The following is a 17,163-nucleotide window of genomic DNA, read 5'->3' on the forward strand; positions in this document are numbered from 1 at the left end:
TCAAAAAAAAGTCCAAAACTTATTGTTGTATCGTGGTATTGAGCTGCGCATGAAAAGTTTAGAATAAGAACTTTACTGACGGTCTATTTTCAATGGCTATCAAATGATTATGATTCAATTTGAAGACTGAATTGTAATCGTTTGCTAAGTTAATGGACAAATTGAGACAAACGTACGATGATGCATTGCTGGAAGCAGCACCCAACTCTGTTACGTTGACAAAATCGAAAAGAAAACCATAAACGCCTTTGTATGCAACATCTTCGTTTACTACCCGTGGATCTAATAAGATATTACCTTCTTTGGCACATCCCCAAGTACATCTGTTCTACCTAACGGCATAGTCAAGGACCTTTCCAAAAAAGGTGCTTGTTTACACTCATGTTAAAGGCATTTAAGTAACATCAATGTAGGTTCAACCTGTACCGACTAAGCATACTTAACAGCTGTCTCCCAAAATTTCTAATCATTTGTGCTCCACCGTAGCTTAGCTGTCGTCTTGCTTTCCTGATCTCCTAACTGTTCTCCTTTGGACACGGCCACCGGGACCTCCCGACTTCGGAAAAGTATCGTTGCTTTTTATAATTAATACCCCTGAATGTTATCACCTGCCCTGTCTCTACTTCCGAGTTGACTGTCTCGAAGACTTTGTTAGTTGGGGGGATTCTCGAAGCGCAGACGCGACAACGAGTCGACGCGATTCTAAACTAGTCGATGTAGAAAGGGCCCTTCTACGAAGTTTTCTCTTCAAGACCACTCTGAACACAGGTACTGGATCAATGTTAAGGGTATCTATTTGAGTTCAACGTGAAAGAGGAAACACTGAAACAAGTTGTGGTCGCTCGAACGCAGTGATCCGGCAGAGAATGGGTGCCACGATTATGTCAGTGACGTTTGCAAGTTGGCGTACACATCCGCTGAAGCCCGTACGTCGCTTGGCTGCTTGCGAGACGTGTCGTGTAATCCCGAACTGAGAGGTGAACAAATGCGGCTAAAGGCAGGTGGAATGGCGTGTGCTGAACTGTTTGTCGCCGCTGTGGACTTAATTCATCTTAGCAGACGGCTTTGGTAGCTTAGGTAGGGGTTACGAGAAAGGCACTGAACGTGCAGCCAACGAGTGGGTTTATAGATGCCCACTATGTAAATCCCACCCCACTCCACAACACGCCAGCCCACTCGCCCTCCAATCTTACGGTAGGTCGACGAAGCGACCTCAACAGCTTGCTGTGTATTCTATGCTAGGTAAATCAACTTCAGCAACAGTATCCTCTTGGGGTTTGACACGTACAGGTTTCTGAAAAACTGCTTTTTTTGTAAAGCGTTATGTTATACAAAGTTAACGAGCTGACGAAGGTTATTTTGAGATTGTATGAGATTCAGTACGTTAACTAACGTTAACAAACATGATTCGATTGGGAGAGAGAAAGCTAAAACGAGGCCCTAAGTGGCCTCACGTCGCTGAGGCCCTTAGAACAGAAAACAGTAGAGCTTTCCAGAAAATCTAATTTTGTAGACTAAGCTTGTGCTAAACAGCACAAAACGTTCGCCGTTCGAGCATGTTCGCCTAGGAACACTCGGAACGTTACTGCTTTTTACTAACAAAAATAAGTTGAAATTGATTAATCTTAATTTTTAGTTTATACGTGCGATTTCGGTTCGACGCTTGCACCAAGTACACCGCCGTTATCATCATAGATTCCTGTTATCGGATCTGCCATTTGCACAACGATATGCAGATGGTTAAAATTCGCGTCTTTCCGATGCCTCTTTCACTATCCACTGCTTGTCTATTCAGCCGTGGGGTTGAAAAGATTTCTATTGTCTCTCGTTTCAGCTCTAACTTCTCTTAGCGTCTTGATCCCTAGGCCAGCCTTCGAAAAGACAATGTAGGGGCGACAGCTTCAAAGTGAACCTCTTTTATCCTTACACCCTACTTTTGGATTCGGCCTATATGAGCAGCAGCTAAGTAGTTATGATTAAACAGTTTAAGATTGAACTTCTCGTACCAAACTCTAGGCCACCGGTTCGGCCTGCACGCGGTCGAACCAGACCAGACATTTTCAATCAGACGCGATCCATCATCGTCCCCTAAGCTTAACTAGTACTAATCACTATTCATTGTCAGACATCACGAGCAGCAGTGCTCCGAGGTGCCCTGCTGTCGGTCTACCTACAAGCAGCAACTCTATAGACGAAGACTGGTAATCTCGCCTTGTTCCCGCGTCGACATCTCATGATTTGCGCCACACAGTGCTCCAGTAAGGAGCCGGGAGCTCGGAGGAACCCTGTAAAACAGCTCATCAGTAAAGCTTTTCGTAGTCAGCCGGATCCTTGAATTCTTTCGTTCATTCGGACATAACTGGCTTATCAAACTTTGGTTAACCTCAGATCGTTTCATCCTTGTACCCGTTTGTCGTAATTGGGTATTATTCATTCTGCACCTTCACTTATGGGTCCGTACATCGTAAACTTTTCTGCATCTGTTACCGTTCGCAAAGTTTTGCAAAGAACTTCTGGACATCCACTTTGCTCAAAGGCTTCGCCTAGTAGAGAACGACACGTCCCTTTTGCGTAGTGATCTAAGGATATCGCAATTGGGGAACATGGGCAAGAAAAAGCTTACTTCTTAGAGCACGAAGGAGGAGGAAGTTGATTCACGACTTCGATATGTATGTGTTGTAGTCTCTTGGTTCTTAATCGATCCTCGTTTTAGAAAGCCTCAAAACTACTGGTGCTGCAATTTTTTTTCACGTTTCTATTCTTCATTGATTGGTAGCACAACTACCAGATATATTTTTTTCATATTGATGGCATGTTATTTTTCCTAGTGGGTCTTTCTGTCGGGCGTTTAACAATCTGATCTCCCAGGTCATGGCAGCCACCTTCTTATCGAGGTTCGTATATCCTGAATCTCGCCTGCACCTGCAGCGGCTCTCTTTGCCACAACGGGCAGACCGTCAAACTCACAGGAGTTTTTTTTAAGTACCAGATGATTGTCTACTCTGCCACAATACAACAGCCACACTTGTTGGGACTTTCGAGTACCAAATGGATCTGTCCTGTTCCGCAACGACCACACGGCCAAGCTCATTAGGGCTTTCAAGTACCAGATGATTCTTTTCTTTGCCACAACGGCCAGACTCTTCAAGGCTTTCAAGGACCACATGACTCTCTTCTTTGCCACGATGGCCAGACGGCCAAACTTTTTAGGGCTTTCTTCTTTATCACAACGACCAGACGGCCAAATACGTTAGGGCTTTCAAGTACAAAATAGGTCTCTTTACTGCCATAAGGACAAGGCGGCCGAACTCGTTGAGGCTTTCAAGTACCAGATGACTCTTTTCTTTGCCACAACTGCTGAAGGGTTGGTCTCCAGCTGGTCACTTTTTTCTTGCCCACTTCAGGCAAAAACCGCGCATTAACAGATGCGTACCTTACTAAACTGCCGGTCTAAGAAGTATTTCGGCTGAAATTATTCTTCAAAATTTCATATAAACGCCGGTCTAGAAAGCCATTTTCTTTTCAGAGTGACTTTTCTTGACTGGGTCTGATAACGTTGTGCCGCTGCCTAGAAATCTTAGTTTTGATATTTTTAGGGCTAATTGTCTTTCATACACTTGGAAAGTGTTACCAGGGGGTGCTAAAGAGGTTTATTTTTTGTTGTTTCTGATAGTTGTTTGTTTGTTTTTTTTTATTTAATTACACACGTTTAGGCCATTTCTGGAGAATGGTCAGAGCAAATGCGGCGTGTAAACGTCAAGAACGTTAATAATTACCAAAGTTATTTCATTCTTAGCCACATTTGCTCATATCGCATAGTGACACACACACGACAGTGGCCACCGGTAGATACCCGATTGAGGCACTGGCTCTCGGAGCACTTGTTGACATGCTCCTGTTTGGTGAATATGTTTTTTTTTTGAAATAATTTTTACTGCCTTTTTATATACTGTCGTGTTCTGGTGATTACTACTAGACTTACACGTAATAGATATTCCTAAGCTTGATAGCGAATGAGATCGGTTTTCGTGCACATTTCGCTGTCTTTATGGCGTGGCCTAGTTTGATGATAAGTGTCAACATCACTGATATACAACGTCCTTATGTAAAGCGTAGACGCTTTCTCCCTTTTTCTCCACTATCCTCCCTCGTGCAGCCCATCCACCTTGCGTTATCAGTCTCCGTTCAATCCGAAACAGCCCAGTGGACGTTCCATGATGACCAAAGCCGTTACCTGTGGTGTCAGCAGTATAGTTTCGTCATACCACAGCGGCTCGGATGGCGGCCGCTTTTGTTCTTCTGACCATAAGGGCAGGACTGCCGTTTATCGTCATTCACTTAGACGCCCGTTCACCTATCCCATGCCTTATCGCTCGATTTTTAGTTACCACATCGTTGTTATAGATACGCTGCCTTGAGCTTTCCACTAATCAATCCCTTCGTGCTTAACGGTATGCATGCACGACTTGTACGAGACTCCGGGAGGTTGTGCCTTTGTTGGGCGATGGTGCGCTGGCTTCAGTGGCCATCGAGGTGTCGGTGGAGGATCTGTAACAGTTTGAAACGATGAGTACCTATTCCTACGTACACTGGGTTCCAGTTTCTCTGTGGCACTTTTTCTCGATGCTTCTGAATGTGTTTGAGCGCCTATGGGCACTCAATGGGCCGTTCGAGTCCGTACGAGCGAACTCGCAGACTCGACAGTCATGAATAATTCGACTCGCATGTAATCCTTATATTATCACTACAATCGCCACTGTGAACGGGAAATGAGAGAGGCTTTTTCGGTATGAGGATGGCCACCAGCATGGGGGTAGCTCTTTGAGTGGTAGCGCACGTCCAAAAAAGTGTCCCGCCCCCGACTGGCTTAACCACATTGTACCTCCCGACACGGTAGTGCTATGCGTTCGCCGGCAGTCGCGCTAAAAAACGCAGAGAGGTAAGACAACAAAGAACAAACTCACGCCTTCACGAAACCTTTACAGAGATTCAACAAACGAATGCATACACTATTTTCTTTTTTATGTGACAGCCTGTCTCGAACCTGTCGTCTTTCTACTTCGGCAACGTAGAACCCTCTCTCCGAAATACGGAAGTCGTAATCTAAACACTTTAGCCAAGCAAGGTACCTGGCCCGATACACGGGAGATTGGAGCAATTACAGGGGCTATCCTACAGTAGGCAGCGGCGGTGGCACGCTATTGTAGCTCCGGTATGCGCTAAAGACAAGTGCTTGAGGTAACACATGTTGTCCGTCGGCAGAAAAACCACTCCTGCCCCACATGCCCCGTTCCCCTCTCGTTGCCCGTTGCTCCACGCCTGTGTGTCCTGAAGTGGAATAGCTGGGGTAAGGCTTGGTGGGGCTTTTTGATAAGTGTGAAAACGAATGTAGTATATGTCGCGGAAGTGTATCCGTTACTGAGGAGCTATATTCTTTGTAGTTCGTATCTCATCTGCGCCCTTTCAGTATTGAATAAATAAAGCCTTGAGCGACCAGAATAGTTCTAATGCTTTAATGTACGCATTGCAAAACATAAGGCAATCGAAGGCCTGTCAATTGTTAAACGTTAGTGGCTTAGGTATTGGTGTACACCCCTAGCCTTTTGCCGTGACAGGAAGCTTTCGTGAATTTATATTGATCAAGAGAAATAGTAGGGCCCTATAGTTTGGCGAAATAATTAACCGAGTTCATAAGAAATACGGCAGAACTAGTCTATGTACACCTAGAACCTCTTGAGGGTACATTAGCACAAATCGTACGTAATAGAGGAGACGATTATACGCCGGAAGTGTCCCACACTGTTTCCATGGCACCTGCTGGTTCAATGTCATTGGTCCACAGCTTATCGGACTTTTATTAGGCTACGTAAATTTTATTAAATCGATATCTTTACAGGATTCGCTTGTACGTCTTCTATCCCATATCTTGGGCATGTACGAAGCCGTACATGCCCAAGATATGGGTGCGCTCTTTTCGTATATTACTATTAGTATTATTGTTTAACAAATCCATAGGGAATCTTCTAGAATGGACCGTTTATAGGTTAGCTAATCGAATTATGTGTATGTGGAAGACCAGACGTGGAAGCCCCTTTTTGTACAGCCGTTATGGAAAAAAGTGACTGAAGAAAATAAAATTTGTATTAGAACGTATTATCCCAGCAACGCTATTATATGCTTCGTAAAGAATAGGTCTTGATTGTCGATAAATACTTGATTTCCACTAAGAATTTCGGAATTATTGCCCAGATTAATACGATCAAACGTAATGTCTCGTCCCTATTACCTCTGGGTTCCTACGAATATTCGGTATGATAGGGAACTGTTTCAAATGCGCTTGAAAAAAAAATATGTGTTACCTGTATGCAATCGTACTCAGACGCCTTGAGTCCACAAAAAGAAGATTTACGGTGCTGCTTCGTCATTGTGTGTGACAGCTCTCCCATCCCATGCACACTTCGCATCAGATCAAATTGTCAGGTGCAAACTTTAACCCTTCTAACGATTGACAGTTCCTTTCTGTCCTCTAACGCCCACGGAGTTCCACCGTAACATTGACACCATTGTCATGCTAAATCAACAAAAAACATCAAAAACTCCTATTTACCATAGTCAAAGCGATACCCGACAGTCCAATGATGCCGCCACACCCTCGAGGCCCCGTAGTCTTCAACAGGCCATTGAAGAGGAGCTTGCCTGCACGCTAATCTCCCATACTCGGTCATATCTTGTTATGAAGATTCGATACAACTTGCAGAACTCGGCATTTTGAAATTCACTCTAATAACCTTTGATGTTCAAACCGAAATCGCAGACGCGTCTCTTCTATCCGACTTTTTACCGATATTATTATGGGGCATCAACGAAAAAATCGACCAGTTCAGTACTGAGCTTTGCGCACATATCAAAAAGGGAGCTGCTGATATAAACGATGGCGCCGTAACACCAAGCTGGGTTATATTCGCTGGTAGGGATCATTTAATGTCTAGTAAATTTTTTAAATTTAATCGATAATAAAGAAGAAAAGCAGATAAAACGTTCACAGTGATTTCTTCTAAGCTTCTAGCTTTCACAGATTACGGCCACCCAGCCACAGGGATCCTTAACAGATGTTAATATTCGTTCACTGTCTTTGCTATCATTGAACACGCCGTTCCGTTTCCAGCCAACCTTTTCGTCTATGGGTTGGGCATAGATCATTGAGACAGTTGAGAGAGGCAGTTGTGATGCTTTAAGCAAAGCAACTGTCTTCGAAGAGGCATTCAATTAGCATATAATGAGCTCAGCTACCTTAGATATATAAACTTCATTATTTAAGTTTATACAGTGGATCAAACTTCCACTTTTATTTTTACTGGATTATGTTATTAATGGTAATTAAATGCACCAGGTAACAACTAGTTCACACGGAACTGCTTTTATAAGCACTGGCTAAATTCGTCCTAGAATCTATAATGTTACGCAGATAACGTAGAACCTATAAAAACTTCCTCGTTAGCCGAACGTAAATTTCTGCTTATTCGCTATAGAATACAATATCTAACACCTTGCTCTTACTTTGATGTGATAATCTTAAAAACAATCCATCACGAACACTTCTATTACTACCAGCTGAGTTTTTAATTCTATTTCATTTTTTACTGCTGCAGCTACTGCTCTGTCGTCCATATCGCCCTTCTTCGAGTGCTTCCCGCGGGAGCACCTTAATGCCCTAATGGCGCCCCTTGCCCCTCTAGGGCAAAGCGCGAGGGAAGCGACAGAGCACACGCATATTCGCAAACTTGTACTTAGTCCCTAATTCGTTTCCGTCCGGCGAGCGAAGGATTCCTCGTCTGCTTTCATCTCCAGCAACGGCAGCTCGTCCTCGCCATCATCCGGCTCGTGCAGAATGGAAACTGTACGCACTTCACTGCTGCGGCCCAGCGCGGCCACAGCTGCCACCACTGTTGCTGGAACACTCCCACGCATCCCTCAGTTGCCCTGTTTATTCCTACGTGCTCTTGTTCCACTAGATCCATAGTCATCCTTTCCTTTTCCCTCAGTTTTTGGGTTCTTCCCATTTCTGAATCGAGGAAGTCCTCGGTCGGTAGGAACGTTTAGCGACGAGCGCTGCATGCTATGTTCTCCCTGGACGTATGTTTGGTCCGCGTAAGGCTGAATGGGGAGTCAGGGATGGGGGATCATTCTGGCGGGGCTTCTGTGAGGACTTTGGCGTGGTGACCTGGCGCCGAAACTACGTGATGGCGCGTAGCTCGGCTCAGATACCTCTTAAAGGATCGGCAGGAATACACTAGAAGAGCTATATTAGCCAGGCCAAGGCGAAGTTAAGCAAAGCGGTGAAGAACGAACGTTCTGACGAGAAGGTGGCTGTCGCAGTTAAAGAGTGAAGTGGAGGGAAGCTTCACCATAGCATGTGGCGGCGGCTGACCTAGATGGAAAGAGGGCAAGAAAGGACGATGGGTAAGGGAAGGCAGCTGACAACTACAGCGAAAACGCGTACTCCATCGCCAGTTGTAGGAGAAACATACAGTATGATGTGAGCTACTGTCGCTATTGCTAGTACTATCAGGATGTTGAGCAAGAGATCTCTCCCTTAAGGAACAGGCAGCTCTACAGAAGATCCTCCGCTACATAGATGCTGTCTATAGCTCAGCGCAGGCTCTGTCGTGGCAAAGGGCCTGTCGTCGTTTTTCAGCAATAGCGGCGCCGGCAACGTAAGAGTAGATGGCAGGATCTGGAAGCGGAGCAAAGGGAAAAGACCTGATGACTACGGGAAGTCTGTGTGCGGCCAGTTTAGGTAGTTCTAGATGGCAATACTGCCTTTGTGTAGTTACCCTCACATTGCAATGGAAACAAGGGCAAACAGCAACCAGAGAATTTGGAGAATACTTAGGGAGTGGTAGTGGTTAGAAGTCAGTATGAGCAGGGGGCAATGCAACACAAAAGAGGAAAAGCCCGGGAACAACTACTGGGAATAGCCCAGTCGCGTAGATGGCTGAAAACAGAAGCACAAGACTTTGGGTTCTGGTTGACGTGTTCTGGGGGCTTTATCGGGAAGTAATCGTAGGGAATAACAGGGGTAAAAGGGAACTCAAAAAGGAAAAGAAAAGCGGCAAATAATGGAAACGAGGGCCCGTCAGGCCGCCATTGGATGGAGGTGCTGCCAGCGAAAGCGTTGTTAGTAGTGGCTATAATGAAGGAAAGAAAGCAAGACGGCGTAGTTTTCGACCCATGGGGTCGTCCGTTTAAGAGCTTTGCTGGTGCTATTTCTACCATTGTCGCCGCTATCGTTAACGAGTCGTTTGCCTCCGTTGTCCTGCCTTGCAGCTTTATTGGAAGAGGAGAAAATAAGCGGAGAAGAAGATCGATTCGTCAGCAGTTAGCATTCGACTTCAGGGCCTGGTCGTCCTGAGTGGACTAGGGATGAATCCGCCTGCGACAACGGCCGACTACTACAACGAGGACACCCAAGCCGATCGCGTACACCAACCGTTGAGGACGACGGTAGAGCAACGACGGCTGCGCGTCAACAGGACAAACAAAATTCGAGACGAGACGGGACAGCAGCAAAGATACCTAGCACAGGGGCATACAGTCAGAGACGTCATAGCATCAAGGGGCTTTTGTTGGTACGAACGAGGATGGTGGCATGGAAAGAAGAAGACCAAGACCAAGCCTAAGCTAACCGAGCCGGGCCCACTAGGGGCAACGAAGGCAGTAGGATCCTTCCGGCGATGGTAACAGAGGCCCTCCTCTCCAACGTCTCCTCTTTGCTTCCCACGTCCGCTTCCCGCCCCCAGTCCATCAACGTCGTCCCAGAATTAGCGACACGACGAGAACGAGGAGGGTACAGGAGAAGGAGGAACGCGTGGCTGCTTGTTCCTGACTCCTGACAGTGTTTCTGCGTTAGGAGCATTCGGAGTGCTCCCGGGAACGAAGGAAGGGAGGACCGAAGGAAGCTGCCAACTCGTAGCCAGGCGGCTCGACCGACCGACGACATAGGAGGAGGGCGGGAGTGTCGGCGGCTGCCGCGGCGGCAGCAGCGAGACGCTGAGCGCTCATTGGAGGAGACGCGCCCATTCGACTACAAGACTGCCTTCCTCCTTCCTTCTCCCGGCGAGAAGCAGCGGTTCGCGCGACCGCGGAGCCGCCTCCTCCCGTTACCCCGCTACCCATGCGACTCCGTGTGCTCTTCCGAAAGCCGCAGTTCCTTGGCGAAGGAACGTACGTTTTCGTTGCATGCGGGCTCCCTTGTCGCTGTTGCTGCTTACTGCTTCTGGACTCGTGGCAGATCGTACCGGATTGCTCCACTTCTATGACTGCTTCTTAACAATTCTGTAGTCGCCGAGACTGGTCATAGGGGATTTGTGCACCCTGAGTTTTTTGTGGAGTTCTTATTGAAGCTGGCTATTTTTCCTCGATAGAACGATCAAGAGGAGCGGCAGTGTGTTGCAAGCCTTCAGGTCTTTTGGAGATTACTGGAAGACCCTTTTTGAGAGAGGTTTTCCAAACTAGGATTCAGCTGCTTCCTTCCTAGAACTAAGTTACTGTATATGAATGCGCCTCATACTCTCTTGAAAATCCTTAATGATTTTGTGCTCTATTCAGGCCAGAGCTCCATACAGCTTTATCGTCAATGACTATCGGTGCACAACTTGCCTGAACGAGTTAAATTCAGGAAATGAGCCAGTGAAAGCATATTCTGGGTTCAGAAAGACCAAACCTAAGGGTGGCGTTGTTCCAGATGTCTTCAGCGACCCGAAATTTCAGAGTTCTCTTTTTTGATCGCATGTAGATAAATATTATCAGAATACGCTTCACACAGCTTAGCATTTTAAAATAGCATCATAGAATTTATTAGTAAAATACTAATGTTTTGTGTGTGTGTGTGTGTGTGTGTGTACGTGCGTGTGTGTGTGTGTGTGTATGTGCGTGCGTGCGTGTATGTGCACGTCTTCAGCACACACACACAAAACATTTTATGTGTGCTGAAGACGTGAAATATGGTAGAGATAAATAGACCCCGTGGCATGCGACAGGCTATCCACAGTCAGAGCAAACGACCATCAAGAATCAAGTTTCTGTCCGATTGTTTGATCAATTATAGCAAAAACAAGACAGGAGTTTTGATAAAAACGAGGTCAAAACGATGCCAGCATTTTAAAAATCAATAAGTTTCTGATTGTTTATCATCATAAAAATGTAAAATTGGAAACCCTTATAAATACACACTTTGATATTATATTTTCAGAGTCCAGCTTAGCGACGGTACTGCTAAATTTGTTTTTTGCGACTTTTAACAAAGAGCGTAAATCAACCACTTTACCTAGTTTATGTAAAAAAAAACGAAGGTTTCTGTCATTGACTCAGAGTAAGTTGAAAAGTTGTTCAAATGTTGAGAAATTGAAAAGGAGCGCACAGTTGAATTTGGCTAGTTCTAAGTGCCCGTTCGGGGAAAATGTTTGTGTATAAACTTAACAAGAATAAACATCGTTGTTGCCTTTCTTTGTATGCGGTCTTGTGTTTATAAAATACAGTTCGTTTAAACATATCTGTGACTGACTATAGCCAGCCGTGCAGACACAGTGTGTTCTATGTCGAATGTCAGGGATATTCAGGATGCTGGTTGTAAAATAAATGCGAAAATACTATCCACCATAGATTTGCCTGAAATTGTGTTACCTAGAGAATTAATTTACGTACGATCCCACTACGTGCAGTTGGTAACCTGAACAAAAAATTTGTGTAACTCAATGGTGAGAAAAAATGGAGGGTACAAGGATCAGCTGTGGTTTATAGTGGTAACAAAAAAAACGCTAGCCAAACAATGGCTTCAACATGATGACATGAAGAACGCAAATCTTTGATAGATTCAGGTCCAAAATTCTAACGAAAGTTGGTACAACTTTCATAGAGATCGGTTAGTCTGAGATATAAGCCGAGAATATAAATAACTAAATATGTAAATATCGTGATAATTTCAGCGTAGTGTTCAGAAGCGCAATTGAAGGACAATGCGGAGCCTCACTGACAAGTACAGCCGAGATCAACGCTCGGAACAACGTCTAAATAGTAACTTGTTTTTGTAATCGCCAAATCAAAATCCATCGAATATTGAGAACAGTTATAAAATTCATTGATGATCTGATCTAACCTAACAACACAACACAAAATAACATATGGCAATGGTATTATATAGGAAATATTTAACAAAGTCTTTAAAACCTTGAATATAGTGCGTATACGTTAAAAAAGATTTTGATATTACGCGTTTATCTGAAAAAAAGTTACGGCTAATTAAACGTGCACAACTTTGAAGGGGAGATGGTAATGGCAGGGTACTTTTGCAATTCCTGAGCAGGTTAGTATAGCGTAAATTATCTGATCATGCTATAAATGTGTAGAAATATAAGAGGCTAAATAATGTAAAACCATAAAGCTTGCATGAACTGATCGAGTTGAGCTTAATATCCGCTGTCTGATGTAACGAAGGAGAACGGATTTTCACCTCAAAATACTTTTTATTAACTGGTTTACAACTGTAATCTATAAACGCTTAATAGACTAAGTTTGATAAGTACTTAGATTAAGTTTTCAGTATCTTCGAACTGATCCGGCATTTTCCGAGAATGGTGAGCTTGCAGGGAAATATATTGCCAGCTCTTAGTGGTTTCGATTCTTGAAGAAGAGAGTGCTAATGGACTGTGTTGAATTTTTAGGAAACGTACCAAGCAAGAAGACCCTAAGCAGTACAACATTACTGAAGTAATCGTTTCAACAACGCGAATTGGGATGTTGAAAACCACAGAGAGGCTGACTATCTCCAGGACCTTAAACGGAAGCAGAAGTTGCTGCAGTGATGGAAAGTTTTCAGCAAAGCAAGCATAGACAACACGCTCCGTATCGGCTTAATTTAAGACTCTTCGAATTAGGTCCCATATTGGAGCCCACAGTCACCACAGACAGCACATGGATCAGGCTGCACCGCCCACCCGAGAAGGACCAGGTAAGAGAATGGGCCTTTTACAGAAGAAAAAGCAATTTTGACGGTAACCTCTAATAGGTCTGCGCGTTACTTAATGCTTTCGGTGTGTTGTTACGATACATTTCTCAAATAGAAAACGGTTAATGCTGGCAGAAATTTCTAATTCCTGAAGAGCTTTGTGGACATGCGGTAAGATTTGACAGTACATAGAGGGGTTACGACACGCACAACTTAATCATCATTCTTCACCCAGAGCCTGAAGGGGGATAGAATCGGGCGATGGCTTCAGGCCTATATTTTCCAGATGTCATTTCGTACGATTGATTGCTTTTATGCTATTCAAGGGACGATTGATAGGCTAACGTATCGCTTTGGTGATAATCTCAAACGAGACAACGGTGACGAGATTAAGGCATACTAATACAAACTGCAATTACTCAGTTGTTAAAACATTCCCGGAACACTGACTTTATCGTATAAATAGTAAAAGGGTAATTGTTAGTAGGCAGAGACATTACCACCGCATCGTCGCAGGGATAAGGAGGAGCATACCTAAGATATTTTAAAAGTATCGTTATTCTAAAGTCCATCGTTTAAGTTTTTCCATCGACTTAACTTCGAACAAACAAATGATAATAATTGTCAGGAAAGGGACCTTTCTGCCGCCGCTCATTGAATTTAGCACAAGTTGATAAGTTGACTCATTATATCTATCTGTGTAATTCCAAACATGAACCTATGTTTTCGTATATTCAATCTAGATATAGTTACTTTATTGAAATTTTACGTATGTTCATATTAAGTAACCTACACAGTTAAACAAGCATGACGACCACCGATTTCAGGTACAATTGCTCTTTAATATTAATTGAAGCATATAAATATCCACGTAATTTCTTTCTGTTTTCCGAATACAAATTTTTCATAGCAAGTGAATTTGTTCAATGTAGATTGGGAAGTTTAAAAATCGTGCGTCATATCTAAGCCAATCTAAGCATGACACTTCTGCTGTCCTGTGTAAACTTCAGATCTTTACGTGATCTTCGTGTTGGTGCAATGCTATGATACTTGCCTACGAAATATAAAAAGATGCGAATCTTGGGTTCCAATCCAGGACACGTTCCTTTATGCACAAGATCAGCCACCGAATGCATTGCGAGTGCAGTTTTGCACGCAGAACTTTAATCGTCGAAGTTTTTTGTCTGAAGTTCCAAAAAGGGTTCTCCTTACACTAATATAATGGTGAGTGATTCTGTGGTTTTTTTTTATTACTCCTGCTGTTTAACGAGAGACGTCCATCCGTGAATGTTCACATTCAAACCGCAAATATAAGGTCCACACACATTGAAGATCTAACGGCAGGATACGTATACTCGGGGACGGCGGCAGGATAGCTAGGTGCATTAACGAGCTTCAAGTTGCTGGGCAATGTTGATCCAACGAAGGAAACCAGCAACCGGATACTTTCATGCGGTCGGTCCATTCGAAAAGCCCATCTTGTAGTACTTCCGTCCTTCGTCTCGCGTTAGACCATTTTTATAATTGAACCCACTCCTTCGTGACTCCCCCCGGAAAGAAAATTGAGGCTTTTCCCCTGCATCAACCAAGCGGACTGTTCGCTCGCCACCTACCGCGTTTCCCCTTAAATATTGAGGCCTTGTTTGTACCAGCTTGGACAGTCTTATCCGTTACTCTTGTGTTCTTTCTGCTTGATGCCTATGCTACTACCCGTCTCGGTTTATGTCGATCGTAAGCGAGCCTTAGTCTGCTTAAATAGCTATCGTATTGCCCTGATTGAAACTGTCGGGTGTTCTGAAAAGATCGAAAGAGAGGGAGAGACTAGATCTCGCGAAAGTACATCGGATACACGAACTGATAAACGACAAGCGACATCTTTAAAAGTCGCAAGAGTAACAGTAGCAATAGCAACCCTCACCGCATCATCAACACCAGCAAAAGATTAGCGTTACCAATTAGCGATTCCTGTAAACGCTAGTGCCGCTGAGTATCAGCCGTAGCTTTGAACTGCATCGCGCTTAGTTCGTTGGTGCTAGCGGGGCTTGACAGTCTCGGCCGAGCGTTCCGAGCATTTACCTATCGTAGGCCAGCACATACAAACAAGTCGACGCTAGAGCTACTTTTCTCGAACGGTGATGAAATGAGAAGGGGAAGAGGCTGCAAAGAGGAGGAAGACCCCGGAAGAGAGAAAGCTTAGCTTGGTCAGATCCTGAGAAGAGACGTCGTTCCGCAGTTGACTGTTAGCGGTAGGCTCCGGCCGATGGCAGATTGTTCCTCCAAAGGAAAACCAAAAGCCGGCTTTTCACTGACTGATTGCGAAACTTTTAAAGGACAACTTCCGATGTGGGCGAGTCACTTCCGCTGGGCGCTCAGCTAGCGCGCGCCCATACGAGAAAAGCTTTAGGACCGAACGACGGGAGAAAAGGTTACCGAAATGGAACAAGCTCGAAGGAAGCCTGGAGTATGTGGGGGTCGAGTCTCCAAGTCACTGGTGGTAATTCAGTGTAACAACATATGGCAATATGCCCATTTTCGGGTACCGATCTCATACATCGTGTCAGGCCAACAAAAAGGGAGTAAAAAGGGAGTGAGAGCCAATTGAAGAAAGCGTATAGACGTTGGCTAGACGAGGAAAAGCCCGTCACATCAATATACAATGTAATGCCTTTATACTTCATGACTATGGCGGATAATAATCTTAGAGTAAGCGTATTGAACTCTCCTAAGGGTGCGGGTGAAGCTTGCATCACGTAAGTATCGTGTTGATAACCTACGCTAAGAGGACACTTGACCCTGATATCGAATCTTCTTTCGTCTATCCTCTGCTGAGAACAAACGAAAATTTACAGAGCCTATGGCAAAGGCAAAACAAGGCTAGGGCACCGTTAATGCAACATCTATCATATCAACATACGTTTTAAGCGTCAGCATAAATGCACTCTTATGTGTGCCATCCTCCCTATATATGGACCGAATGTAGTTATATTGCTGTACTTGATGATTAGCTTTCCGGAGATACTAAAGTTCTATAGCGAACGCATGAGTCTGGCGTTAACCGTCTGATTTTTCCTAGTAGCCTTCTTTGTGCCTGGTAAGTTGCTTTAAGTGAGCCACTATCTAAAGCGTTTTCTCACGGAATGAAGTTTGCTTGCAAGTGTTTTATTTGTGCGAAGCTCGTCCACCATCTGCTTCATAGCATCTCGTTTCGTCGTTCTCGAAAAGTCCAGGCTGCATCATTGCGACGCGGCTACCCTTTTTCCGGCCGAAGCTCTTACGACGACCTGCGACGAATGTCATATGAAAGCGTGTACATCCCCTGTTGGAAAATAATTAGTTAGAAGCTTAATGATCTAACCGCTGCCTAGTCCACACTTTCTGGGCTCTGATTCTTAGGCGAAGTTTTAGCCCTTTATAGCTACCAAGAGAGGTCTAAATGAAAGAACGACAGGGGCAAAACATTTCGTTCGCCAAAGTTTATCGCCCAATCTTGAGGCCACGCACCAGAGATCGCTTTCGAGCTCACGTTCCGTGTATCTGCTTTAGCTAACTAACTGAGCCGCCAGTTAACTCCTGACCTAACCTTATATGGTGCATTCTGGTTGACGACACCGTCGCAACCCGCTACGGCGAAGGGATCTGCGGTCGACGAAAAATTTGGCTGTGATTAACCCACTCGCTATTACCTAGTTATTCATTGGTGCCTGAAATTGTGCTAAATAATTATATGGGAAATTTGCCCTCGAAATGAGGAGTTTTTGAAACGAGGTTACTGTTGCAATAAAGAAGTAAAGAACCAAATGCAATGGCACTGTAACAAAGTGTTTATCTTCCACAGAGTAGATACGTACATACTGGATTATATAGTAAGTTATAGACGCTGAGGACAGCTAGTAAAATATCCGCATTTTGATATAATAATGATAGTATATAATAATAGTACTAGTAGTGCGGTTATTAGAGATTAGAAGGGATGAACCTACAAGCAATCCTTTCATATGTCAGATGCCTCAGCAATCGAAGCCTTAACAATGTCGATTTTGTATTGCACCGAAAATATCTTAAAGAGGTGACTCTTTTATTTCAGTTTTTCTTATGTTATCCTTCAACTATTCGATGTCCGTTGTTTTGATATGCACTTCTGTTTATCTATTGACAACATG

At 44.2% G+C, this 17,163-nt stretch overlaps 1 long non-coding RNA gene across 1 annotated transcript; it reads left to right on the forward strand.

Annotated features, from left to right (window-relative positions):
• Positions 1-8,525: 8,525 nt before the first annotated feature.
• On the forward strand, positions 8,526-14,510 carry LOC147755727 (uncharacterized). Its single transcript, XR_015326890.1, has 3 exons — positions 8,526-12,072; positions 12,720-13,006; positions 14,014-14,510. It is a non-coding gene; the product is annotated as an uncharacterized LOC147755727 (long non-coding RNA).
• The last annotated feature ends 2,653 nt before the right edge of the window (positions 14,511-17,163 follow it).

Source organism: Varroa destructor, unplaced genomic scaffold, assembly GCF_002443255.2.
Source record: "Varroa destructor unplaced genomic scaffold, Vdes_3.0 BEIS01000004.1, whole genome shotgun sequence".
NCBI lineage: Eukaryota > Metazoa > Arthropoda > Arachnida > Mesostigmata > Varroidae > Varroa > Varroa destructor.